We start from the raw sequence: 10,454 nt of genomic DNA, 5'->3' as shown, positions 1-10,454 counted from the left end.
ATGTATTACTTTTGATTTTCTCCTCGGCCAACTTAATCTATCTTGGATTCTGGTTCGTAGTGACTCCTGGTGGTCCCTAACAGGAACTTTTAACCATGCCCAAATCTTCGTCCACACTTGTTTTGCATATGGACATTGAATGAAAAGATGTTGTGCCAATTCAGATGACGTACCGCAGATTTTGCAGGTTACAGATGTGACCTGCACCCCCTTCTTCTTAGTGCGTCCGTCGTAGGGATCCTTTCCTCCATCGCTCTCCATATGAAGAAGTTAGTTTTTGGCGTTGCAATTCTGCACCAATCGAGGCAGTTGGGCTCGGTATTTAAGTTTACATTCCCGCTTAAATCTTTCCTAATATCCTTCACTGAGAAGCCCAGCATCACGTTACCGGTTCTCAATTAAAAAAAAAAACTTAACGGAGTTAAGTTTTTTTTTTCCGAATTACAAACTGGCGTATTAGGGTTTTTGATCAGAACGAGGATACGAGCCTATTGATGTAAAACTTACCTCGAAACAGTGCTCCAAACGATTTAATTTTTGTTAATTGGCAGTTTAAACACTCGAATTGAAGCACCGTTTTCATCATTTGGTGCACAATTTCAAGGTAAGTTTTATATCATTCGACTCGTATCCTCGTTCTGATCAAAAGCACTAAAACGTCAGCTTGTAATTCAGAAAAAAAAAACTTAACCCCATTAAGTTTTTTTAACTGAGGACCGGTGGAGGAAAAATAAGTGAAATCTGGGACTAGCATAGGGAATATTCAAAGTTGTAACTGGCAATGGCCAATGACGTCTAGTTAGGATTATTACAGGCCAATTCCCCTGTAATAAATAGGCTACAACATATTTACAAGCTGATCTATCTACTTAAAAAAACTTAGTTTTTATACAGAAAAAAGGTTGATTGAATATGTCACGTTTTAGTTCAACTCAAATACAAACTCTTTAATTAAACTACAATCCAAACAACACTGATTAAAGAGTGAATTGAAAATTTTGTCATTTATATTTATACCTAATTTCAGACGGTTTGTCCTTTAGCCTTAACTGAGTTTGTTTTTAACGTTAAATGAGATCATGTGCATATCACATGAGTGTACTTTTATAATTTTGCCTATTTTTCTAACAAAATATGTTAACTAAAATTAAAATATATATAAACACAAAACACTGTCTCTCTTAAGAGCATTCTCATCCAAACCACCAAAATCTGTGTGGGGAGTTTTTAAAATATAAGAAGTATAAAAAGTGGTTGTGAGTGAAGGAGAGAGAAAATGTTAGTGTTCATCTGTATATTTGGGGGGACACTGTTCACCCCCTATACTTTTTTAATATATATTGAAAGTGGTTGTGAGTGGAGGAGAGAGAAAATGTAATATATATTGAAAAGGAGAGAGAAAAAGTATTTGTTTTTAGTGGAAATATATTGATATAGGAGTTGTTTTTTAGTGGAATGTATGTATATTTTTAGTGGATTGGATGTGAATGCTCTAAAACCCTTTCTCTCTCTAAAAACACACACATTCTCTCTCTCTTCTCTCTGCCTTAGAGCATCCACAATAGAGATATTTTTTGGTGTTTTTAAGGAGAGAGGGTGTGATGTGGAGGAGAGAGGGTGTGAGGTGGAGGAGAGATAGTGTAGTGGTGTATGTGAGAAAAAATGAGAAAAATGGAGGAAAGAAATGTATGTGAGTGTGATAGAGGAGAGATGAGAGAGGAGAGAGAAGATAAATATTTGATGGGTATTTTGTTTGCGAGAGGGCAAGAGAGAGAAATTTATGGGCATGTGTCATGTGGCACCTTAAAAACATCTCCTAAATATTGCTTATTGTGGATGCTCTTAGTTCTGTAAATCAAAGCTCATTTAAACTATTTTTCTCTTCTCTCGCTCTGTACCCTAATTCTGAAGAATAAGCAAATAATGGATGGGCGGTAGTTGTGGGAGGTCGCTAGTAGAGGTGTGGCTGTGGGTGCAGGTGGTTGTAAGTGACCGATCATGCAGGGTTGGTTGTGGGTGTGGTTGTGGGTGGCCGACAGTTGTAGGTGGCCGATGGTGCAGGGTTGGTTGTGGGTGCGGTTGTGGGTGGCCGACGGTTGTAGGTGGCCGGTGGTGCAGGGGTGGTTGTCGGTGGCTGTTGGCCGGTGGTGCAGGTGATGGGGTGGCAAATCAGACTGGTGATGGGGTTTTGGGATACAAGTAGCCATAGTAAAGTGAGCAAAACGTCGCTGGACCCATCTGCTTTGCAAGAATCTCGATCATAACTCCTGCCGGCGATAACTCCACTTAAACCAAAGTACTCAGGTGATAATTTTTCTTGTAGGTAACCCTATAGGTTGTGTCCCATTTAGTATTTATAGAGGGGAAGAAAAAAAATTAAGATGGTGGAAAATCAAACAGGTAATGATTGTGGGAAAGTTCTAACAGAATTTGTAAAGATTGATTCTTGGATTGGTATTTTAGATTTAGGGCTTTCAATTTAGCTTCAATTTCGTATACAAGTGATGGGGTTTTGATGGGTGGCAAATCAGATTTGCACCGAATCTGAAGAAGATGAAGCTTATGAAGATTTGAGGTGGCAAATCTGATTTGATGTGGGGTTGTTGTTCTTCAGATTTGGGGTGACAAATGATTAGGGTTTGGATTATTTAATTTGGGGAAAAATTGTAGAAGGTAGTGGAAAAGACGAATCTACCCTCATGCGATATGCACATAATCTCATTTAACAGAGAAAAAAGTAACTGAGCTAGGCTCAAAGGACAAACCATGCAAGATTTTGAAACATTAAATACAAAAGTCGTCAATTTTAAATGTAAATGACACCGACTGAAATTGAATATAAAGATAAAGGACAAAACTTGTCATTCACTCCTGATTAAATAAGTCACGTTTATTCATGTCATAAATTATCACCCAAAACTAAAATCATGCAAATTGATTTGGATGATTTTGAACGCAATAGTCAATATCTCTTTACATTTTCACTATTGTCTAAGTTAAGCTTTACCCGATTTGACATAGTCCAGAGATATAATTTGGATTCTATTTCAATTCTTTACATATATTTTCAAAAGTAACATCGTGACTTTTGATCTAACTTCTTTCGGTGGAATTTAATGCAAAAAAAAAAAAAAAAAGATAATTCTTATTTTTTATTCTTTCTCAATATTAATAAAAACATAGTTTTTTTAAATGTATTATTTTATAATTCTGGTTCTATATGTTTTTTTTAGTAATACATTTTATGTATGTATAAGAAGATGGTTATTTCTATAATACGATGGAGGTGCTTTTCATAAGTCATAACATACGATGTTAATCTTCATTAGTTTGTAATAATTCTTTAAAGGCGTGTACATTATATATTAATTAAAGAGTGTAACTGCTTTATTTATGTTTATGAAAATAACTAGTTTTAACTACATTCCATGAGTGCTTTAAGGAAGTGATCATTGATTTTGATTAGCATCATGGAGCATACTTGAAATCATAAGGATTTATCTTTCATCTTTGTATGTTCGATGTTCGAGTTTTACTGGTTTATTCTTGTTTCTAACTCGTTAGAGTAGTGAATGTAATCGATTGAGTATTTCAAAAAATAGATATGGACTCAAGAGTGTTTGAAGTTGAATGTGGCCATTTGGTTATTCCTTATCTTTTCTTTTAACGGCAATGAGTTCTTTAAATAGGCTACCGGCGAAATTCACCATATCAGGATAAATTTGTCTCTGAATCAGGGAAAACCCTCACCTAGGGCCGAAGCCCAGGAACACTCGCCCGAAGGCACGGCAGTGCGATAAGGTAAAACCCGCTTAGTTCAAGGATCGAACTAACGATTGCTGCCTACTCGCCTAGTCTCCAATCATAACAAGGTGCCGCCGAAATGGTGGGGGCAAGAGTCGAACATGTGTCACTTGGTACCAGGTCTCTCCTCTACTATTTCATCACCAGCTCATTGAGTGCTGATTATTCCTTATCTAATCATTATATATATTTTAGAAAAAGATAAAATTATCTCTCTTTGTGTAATTGTGTTAAATCTGTCATGTTAATTCTACTTTAAAACTTATAATATTATTACCTTCTATTTTAAGCACACGCGCATCTCCATGTCAAAGTAATTTGATTTTTATTATATATGTTTTTTGCCATTGTCATTTGTCAAATCAGCTTTACTTTATTCAGTTTTATTATGCCTTTTTTATAGATATAATTACTTTCTATTTTAAAGTTTACTTTAATTTATAAAAAATAATTTATCCAGTTTTTATATATATTAAATTAAAAACGATTTGAACCAACTCAAGTAAAGTAAAATTAAAAGTTATATGAGGTTATTAAAGCAAAATAAATATTAATTTATTATGACTGGTAAAAAATAGTAATTTCATTTGATTAAGTAAAAGAAATAATATTTAATATAACTAAAAATAATAAAATAATCTGTATATACGCGTGTATTAAAAATTCATTCATTTCTTACGCATTCTTTACTTCATTATTTTAACGATAACATCAACGTTACATAAACTATTCATTGGTTCGTAAGTTACCTTATTAAATCCTTAGAGCATTCACAATGAAGACCCTTGAGTGGGTTTAGTTATATTATAAAGAATGGTTGTTAGTGTTTTTGAGTGATTATTTGTAGAGTAGAGAGAAAATATATGAGAAAATTACTGTTCATCTGTAAGTATATGGAAAAAAAAAACTAGAGAGAGAAAACTTTATAAATTTTTTTAGTATTTTTAGAATTGGTTGTCAGTGGAGGAGAGAAAAATGTAATGATAAATATATAAAAAAAATTATTTAATTGAAAATTAGAGAGAAAAAGTAGTCGTTTTTAATGTAAATATATGGATATAGATAAAGAATTCATTGCGAATCCTCTCATAATATGTGTAATGGCCATCCATATGCTTTGGTGTTTTCTTGTCATGTGTCGTCCCGTTATATTAACCATTTCACATGTTGAAATGATAAAGTGATGAGACATCTGAAACTAGTGGGTTAAATATATAGTTTGGAATTGAAAATAATAATAATAATAATAATAATAATAATAATAATAATAATAGTAATGTCTAAACCTCTCGAACTTTTCACTTAATAGTGTTCGCTATGTAGTTTTCATATAGAATTTTTTAGGTATATACGTTTTCGACCCCCGGTTTTATAATTTTTTAGGTATAATTTTAGATCCGGTGACTTCCGACCCCCCCGGTCAGAAAATCTCAAGCGACGCCACTGCGTGAAGATAAAGACAACTGTAGTTGGAATAACTGTTAGTGTATACTTTGATAGTTAGTTTAGATTACGGATCTGGATGAACATAAAACTTTTCAATCAATAGAATTGTTAAAGGTATGTCCAAAATTTTAGACTTTATCGAGTTTCTTAACCCTTATATTATTATTTGAAATAATTTGACAAAATTTTGGTTGAAGACTTGAAGGTTGAAATGGTTTTTGACATTCATTAATTTATATCTTTTACTGTAATTATTATTATCTATATAAATAAAAGGAGAACGTTTTCGCTGCAGAAATCTTTAAGAATTTTCAACGTGACCAGTAAAGTTTTAGTATTTGACATTTGACACAGAACCATTGCATTGACACAAATAACGTTAGGGTTGTTATGGAAGAGACTAACATATAGTAATTAATTTTGTTTATGAATAATAGTATAATAATTTCAAATAATCTGACAATATTTATGGTTAAAAGGATCCATAAAGTTGAAATTTATTTATAATCATGATGGTCAAAGCTCAAGTGATAAAAGTAGAGATGCCAAAGCTCGATTAAGCAAACGAAGCCCGGTCACTAGATCCAGTTTTAATTTCACTAGGCCCAATTTTATTTTTCATTTCACTTTTATTGTTTTTAGTATAATTAATTAAGTAAGTTAGAATTATTTTCAGTTAAACAGTGTTTCTGTACATATCGTTTTCTTTTACACGTTTTTTTTTGGTTAACAATTAAAAAATGATGAAAATGGAGGAGATAATGACTAAACTACCCCCAGACACAACCTTTTCAACACAATTAGGGGTGTAAACAACCCCGGATGCCCGAGAGCAACTCGTTATCGGTTTGGCTAAAAACTTGAACGAGCCTAGTTTTAACGAGTCCGAGCCCGAGCCTGAAATAGAGCTCGTTTAGTTATTGAGCCCGAGCTTGAGCTCGAGCTCGAGTCTGAAATACAAAGCTAGTTTAGGTTCGCGAGCCTATACGAGCCCAAACAACATTGTTTATATATGTAGCATAATAAAAATGATAATAATATTGGCGATACGAGCTTTGGCTCGTTTAAGCAATATTGAAGCGAGATCGAGCCGAGCTTTTAGCTCGTTTGAGATTGTTCTCAAAATAGCTCGAGCTGAGCTCGAGCTTTGGGTTTTACTCGCAAGCCGATCTCAAGCTCAAATAAGTAGGCTTGAACCGAGCAGAGCTCGAGCTCCGCCGAGCTCGTTTACACCCCAACTTAAATATTTTTATGTACCTTAATTGTTGTTACTAACTTAAATATTTTTATTTGTTATCTATAATCTGAACTGATGTGGGTACATTCACTCTAGTTTTTTATTTATTTATTTATTTAGGAAAAATACCAAGTTTTTACCATTGCGCCTTAGTTTTCAAATATGCATCAATTCAGTTGATATGATTTAGGCTTCATGGCAATTCATTGTAGTTGGAAGATCATTGTTTCATTGATATATGGGCGATTTGGCTAGCACCAAACAATGTATGTGGTTTTCACAAATTGTTTTCTTTGTTACATCATAAATTATGCTTTTGTGTTGGTGGATGTGGATTTTATTAACATAAGAGTTTTTTTTTATTGATAAAAGAATTCATTGTTTAATCATACAATGAAAACACACTATATTTTATGATGAATTTACAAAAACTCTCTATGTTTACACGTTTTCTATAAATTTACAAAAACTCTGTAAGTATTTTCTATATTATTTATATTTTACCATAGTTGGAATAATTAGATGTGAATTTAATTAGGGAAAATTACAAAAAATAACTATTGGTCAAAACTATTTTTAAATTTGGTAACCTCACGCATCCTTAGAGTGGCGCATCATGCGTGTGATACGTCTTTCAAGCACGGGATGCGTTTTTAGTGTGAAACCCAATAAAAAGTGGAAACGTGGCCAACATGACTTTCAAAAGGGGCATGAGATGCGTCTGCGAGGGCATGAGATGAATTTGGGCCCACCTACAATATTTGAAACAACACGTGTCATTTTTATTGGGTGTTTGAAAGGTCTGCATACAGACGCATCCAATGCTTGATGCGCCGCTCCAAGAACGCGTGAGGTTGCTAGATTTGAAAAATAGTTTTGGTCAATGACTATTTTTGTAATTTTCTCTTTTTTTTAATGTGATATAATAATTTAAAAGATCACAAAATCTGATTAAAATTGATAACTCCATCATGCCGATGTACGTTATCATGGCAAAATACTTTGAACATTGCCTTTTGAGAGGAATAACTTTAAGTTATAGTTAATGGCCAAGTAATTCCAATATTATTAAATGTTAATAAGACAAAAAGGGTAGGTTAATTTTCCTAAAAACATTCCACTTGCCCCGTATACTTTTTACAAAAAGTGGAAACATGTAACTAAACACGTTTAAATGGTTGGAACTTTAACGATGATTCATAAAATTTGAGAAAAAAATAATAGTTAAAAGGACATATAAATCAAGAGGGCGGTCTCACCTCACCTTTAAGAGACATAAGCCTATATCAAGTGGGCTAGCCCCATATTAGTACTATAAATACATAATAGACTTATTATCCCACCATTATTTTATAAAATTCTTTTGTGTCTACTTTTCACTATTCATTTTTTTACCACCCCATATAGCTTAAGTCAATGTGTAGTGGGGCTTCATATGGCGCCCTTTTCTCCTATAACGCCCCCATAACGTCTGGCACACCACTACGAGCGGCGTTATGAGGCAAAAAAAGGGGGGAACACGATCTATATAGCGCTGGTATGGGCGAACTTTTCAAAATTTGGACCAATCAAAAATTAGTTAATGCTTTTATAATTAATTAATAAAAAACGAAAATTAATAATTAGGTAATGATAGGTAGGGGCTTTATGACTACGGACTCTAGTGATATAACGCCCCATAAAGCCCATGTGTGATGTGGCACGACACGTGTCGCATAACGCCCCATAAGGAGCTTTATGACTACGGATGGCCTAAGTACAGGTTGATGAAGTATTAAAAATCAGAATTCTGTTTATCCATTATCATTTTACTTTCTCTATTTGTGATCCATTAAAACTTCTTTGTTAATCATTAGTTTATATTTTAGTTCATCACTCTCTCCTTCATTCTAATATTGACATGATAGATTGTGACAATATAACTTAACTAATAATAATAGTCATCATCATATAACTCTTATTTGATTTTAAATTTCATGTTCTACATTTTAGTATAATTTTTTTGAGTTAATACTTTGCAATGTGTGCGTGTGGTTCGACGTTTTTTACGTCTGTTTTTTATAATTTAACGGTGCCGTCGCAACACGCGGGTCCTAAGTCGAGTTAGTTATCCTTTTTCATGCTTTTCGTTTTGATCTATTTTTTTGTGAATTAACACACCGTAACACATGTGCATGGTTAAACATTTTTACGTCTACTGTTTGTTTGGTTTAACGATTCCACCGCAACACACGAGTTATAATATGAACCCTTCTATCCACTCATGATTATAAGACCATGTGTAGTGGCCAGGACGGTCCCCAAAAATACGAAGTCCCTCAAGGCCCTGTGTGAGTAGGAAAAATGGGCCCCCGAGGTGTTGTGTTGGGTGCAAGCAAAATTGGGTGTGTCAAGCGTGTATGACTGATTCAAGCTTTTTAGAGCCCTAATGTAACAACTCTCATTAAAATCAATAATTAGAATGATAATTAGTCAATAAGGAAACCCTAATTGAGACACCCAAGTAATTCTGCACTAACCCTAAAATTTTCGGAACAATCGGAATTAGGATCAGGGCCCCTAAAACTCAGGGGGGATAAACCCTAGTGATAATTATCTCTAAAAAACGTTGTCACAATAGAAATTAATAAAACTGTCAATTCATGCAAGCTAGTCCCGAGCCTAGGCAGCCTATAATTAGACTGCTTAGCTTACGGACCGTAAGGGATCAGGCATACGGTCCGTAAGGGAGTCCCAAAAATCACTATAAATAGCAGACATTGGCACTTGCATTTTGAAGTTAAAACGACGTAAAAACTCTCTGTGGACGTCGAGATATCACAATAGTATTACAATTAAACACACACTGATCACGAAGTGCTGCCGCAAAACAGGGTAATAACTCGATCGCTATTACGATTCATTTTCCGACTGATCAATATATCCAATGGATGTTTAAGTGCCGCCCACATTAGGGTGATACTTTGTCGTTCGTCGTTAATTCGATGGATGTTTAAGTATCGCACTTTGTCGTTCGTTGTGAGAATTTGATCTCGTGAGTTATCGTAAATGCTGTATTGATCACTAACCCGGTTTTGTGTGCATTATTATTTAAATTAGGTTAACAAGGCTAAACCATATTATGTCCGTGTTAAATCTGCAATGTGAGTCATTCTCTTTTTATCAACTGTTTTACAATACTCCAAATTATTTTCAGAATTATAATTACAGTGATTAAGTTTATGTAATCACCAAATTACAGCCAGTATGTGGGGTATTGTGCACATTACTACTGTCTTAATCACGTTAGGTGGGCGAACCTAAAATTAAGTGATATACGTCATTCATTGGGGCAGCCAATGGTGATATGACCACAGTCACAGATCCGGTCGAGTGACAAATACTGTGGGTAGTTGGTAGATATCAGAAACATATGTAAAAACTCTTAATACTGTAAATTATAATAAACGAGTCATTTTAAATAAATAGAATAATTCACTCAGTATTTCCCGTTGACAAAACCTTTTTCAAACATGTTTCAGGTGATCTATTGTAATTCAGGAAAAGTGCTGAGGAGCATTTCAAGCTTAAGAAAGTGGCTCATTATAAAATGGAGAAATATGTTTTCTAAAAATAAAGATTTCTCAGTAAAATCATGTTATTGTAAATTACCGGGATTTTATCCCGAGTTGTGAAATAAAATAATCGAGAAAATTTTAGCTTTACAACGATCCTGATAATAAACTTCCGCTGTTAAAACCAATTAAATAAATATCACGGGATTTCTGTCCCGCGGCTCCTGAAACGGGTCAAACCGGGTCGGGGGCCATGACACCTAAAGCAAAGCGCATGATAAATATAACATCGTTTTCGCAATAAAATAAAAATAATAAATTGATTTCAATCCTCAAACAGTTATAGTGTTAACTTTGGGTATAGTGATAGACAATAATTAGATGAAATATATACATAGATGAACATGATTGGC

Source organism: Helianthus annuus, chromosome 16 (genome assembly GCF_002127325.2).
Source record: "Helianthus annuus cultivar XRQ/B chromosome 16, HanXRQr2.0-SUNRISE, whole genome shotgun sequence".
Lineage (NCBI taxonomy): Eukaryota > Viridiplantae > Streptophyta > Magnoliopsida > Asterales > Asteraceae > Helianthus > Helianthus annuus.
The sequence above is the reverse complement of the archived record's forward strand: the minus strand, read 5'-3'. Positions refer to the sequence as shown.